We start from the raw sequence: 3,184 nt of genomic DNA, 5'->3' as shown, positions 1-3,184 counted from the left end.
AGTCGTTTTTGCAAAATTTCTGACTTTTTGGAAAATTTCACAATTTTGTGAAAACTTCCACAAAATGAGGTTCTAGTATGTTAGAGGGCATCCCAGGAGGGCTCCAAAAGTGTGGGTAAAATATATATCCCACAGGGGGAAAATTGAAAAAAAGTTGAAAAAAAAAATTTTTGGGGACTTAGAAAATTTTTCAACTTTTGTCAGACTTCCAGACAGGGGAGCGTGTCAGTGCGCGCATCCGATTTCAGTTCCAGAGCGATTCGCGCGATGAGTCCTTGATACTTAGTCGTTTTTGGCAAAATTTCTGACTTTTTGAAAATTTCACAATTTTGTGAAAACTTCCACAAAATGAGGTTCTAGTATGTTAGAGGGCATCCCAGGAGGGCTCCAAAAGTGTGGGTAAAATATATATCCCACAGGGGGAAAATTGAAAAAAAGTTGAAAAAAAAAATTTTTGGGGACTTAGAAAATTTTCACACATGTGTCAGACTTCCAGACAGGGGAGCGTGTCAGTGCGCGCATCCGATTTCAGTTCCAGAGCGATTCGCGCGATGAGTCCTTGATACTTAGTCGTTTTTGGCAAAATTTCTGACTTTTTGAAAATTTCACAATTTTGTGAAAACTTCCACAAAATGAGGTTCTAGTATGTTAGAGGGCATCCCAGGAGGGCTCCAAAAGTGTGGGTAAAATATATATCCCACAGGGGGAAAATTGAAAAAAAGTTGAAAAAAAAAATTTTTGGGGACTTAGAAAATTTTCACACATGTGTCAGACTTCCAGAGAGGGGAGCATGTCAGTGCGCGCATCCGATTTCAGTTCCAGAGCGATTCGCGCGATGAGTCCTTGATACTTAGTCGTTTTTGCAAAATTTCTGACTTTTTTGAAAATTTCACAATTTTGTGAAAACTTCCACAAAATGAGGTTCTAGTATGTTAGAGGGCATCCCAGGAGGGCTCCAAAAGTGTGGGTAAAATATATATCCCACAGGGGGAAAATTGAAAAAAAGTTGAAAAAAAAAATTTTTGGGGACTTAGAAAATTTTTCAACTTTTGTCAGACTTCCAGACAGGGGAGCGTGTCAGTGCGCGCATCCGATTTCAGTTCCAGAGCGATTCGCGCGATGAGTCCTTGATACTTAGTCGTTTTTGGCAAAATTTCTGACTTTTTGAAAATTTCACAATTTTGTGAAAACTTCCACAAAATGAGGTTCTAGTATGTTAGAGGGCATCCCAGGAGGGCTCCAAAAGTGTGGGTAAAATATATATCCCACAGGGGGAAAATTGAAAAAAAGTTGAAAAAAAAAATTTTTGGGGACTTAGAAAATTTTTCAACTTTTGTCAGACTTCCAGACAGGGGAGCGTGTCAGTGCGCGCATCCGATTTCAGTTCCAGAGCGATTCGCGCGATGAGTCCTTGATACTTAGTCGCTTTTGCAAAATTTCTGACTTTTTTGAAAATTTCACAATTTTGTGAAAACTTCCACAAAATGAGGTTCTAGTATGTTAGAGGGCATCCCAGGAGGGCTCCAAAAGTGTGGGTAAAATATATATCCCACAGGGGGAAAATTGAAAAAAAGTTGAAAAAAAAAATTTTTGGGGACTTAGAAAATTTTTCAACTTGTGTCAGACTTCCAGAGAGGGGAGCATGTCAGTGCGCGCATCCGATTTCAGTTCCAGAGCGATTCGCGCGATGAGTCCTTGATACTTAGTCGTTTTCAGAAGTCACAATTTTGACTTCCAGGACCCGCAAAACGTTTGTAAATTGAGCCCGCTCCCCAGTTCCAAGCGTTTTGAGGTGTCCCCGGTTGCAGTAATGCAGCCTGCCCACTAGATGTCGCAAAAGAGACAAAAAGTGAAAAAGAACCAGAATGAGGAAATTCCAGGGAGCCGAATCCGCCTGACAGTTCCAGGCGATCGGGCACTTTTTTGCATGCGTCCCTAAAGTGGGTATAGGGTGACACTCCATGCAAAGACCCAGTTTTGCACACCACCGGCAGAATATATGAGAGAGAGGTACCTCTCAGCCCCGACACATTTCGACTCATTTAAGCTGGTTTTCACCTCCGTAGGCCTGGGTATGCGTTTTGGCTATGAGTCCCTGTTCGGCTGGAGGTCTGCACCTTGGCTGAACCCAGGCTTCCGCAGCTGCGTGGGGGGACTTTTGCCGGTCGCCTATCCCAAGTCAGAGAGGTGTTCCTGGGTTGAAGTGAGCCTGGCCAGACCCCCCCGCGGGCCCTGGTTCTCCACATGGGGGCGCCGTCAAGGCTAAAATCTGGATTTTTAGGCCGAGGAGAGGCTCCATGAGGGCGGATGCTTTTGTGGCTTCGACCCCAGTGCTGTTCCACATCCAGTACCCCCCCGCAAGGGCGCCTGTACCCGAGTCGCGCTTCCAGGACTCGTGGGCACGTATCTCCCGACGACAGGGGTTTGCAGCCTCCGTACTTGGGCAAGTCCCTACATGCACCCCTGCTCTTCCTCCGATCGATCTGGCGCAGCGCTCCCGGGTGGGGAGGTGGCGCCGCTCGCTCGGCCCGGGCTTTGGAGCCCGCGCTGGCTTAAGGTGAGCGGTCCCCTTCCTCCTCTACCCCCGGGCTTCCGACACCTATCTTTGGGCGCGCATGCCGGCCTCGCCTCCCGTCTGCGGAGGTGGCCGAGCCGTGGGGAGTTTGACCCGAACCGAGCGAAGGCAGTGGTCCGACGACCCGTACGGGCGAACGGCGGGGCGCCCACCCAGCCAGGCGTGGGGGCCCGTCGTCCGAATCGCTCCCTGTGCGGGGAAGCACAGCGATCTTCTCCGAGGGCGGCCCTTTTCTTCCAGATGCGTACCCGGCCAGCGGAGGCTCGCGCTGCCCCTCGTGTCCGAAAGGGCGGCCTCCGCGGCGGTGGCGACAGCGGCGGCGGTGGGTGGCCTCTCCGCGCCACTGCCGAGCTTCGCGATTTCCAGTCTTTTCCCGAGCCCCTACGTCAGTGGGGAGGACGACAGAGGTGTGGAGGCAGGCGAAGGGGGTTCTCACCGTGCGGTGTGCCCCAGCCCGACCGTTGCCTTCCCCCTCGACCCTCGTCCTCCCAGGCGGCTCGGCCAGGGAGCAGGAGAGAGAGTGAGAGAGGGAGAGCGGAAACCCCAGAGCCAAGGGGTTAGATGGAGAACGGGAGAAGGAACGAGGGCCAAGAGGTAGGGAGTACGGTG

This window comes from Phyllobates terribilis, unplaced genomic scaffold, assembly GCF_046119375.1.
Source record: "Phyllobates terribilis strain yellow unplaced genomic scaffold, ASM4611937v1 Scaffold_5928__1_contigs__length_48183, whole genome shotgun sequence".
Classification (NCBI taxonomy): domain Eukaryota; kingdom Metazoa; phylum Chordata; class Amphibia; order Anura; family Dendrobatidae; genus Phyllobates; species Phyllobates terribilis.
Note: the sequence above shows the minus strand (reverse complement) of the source record.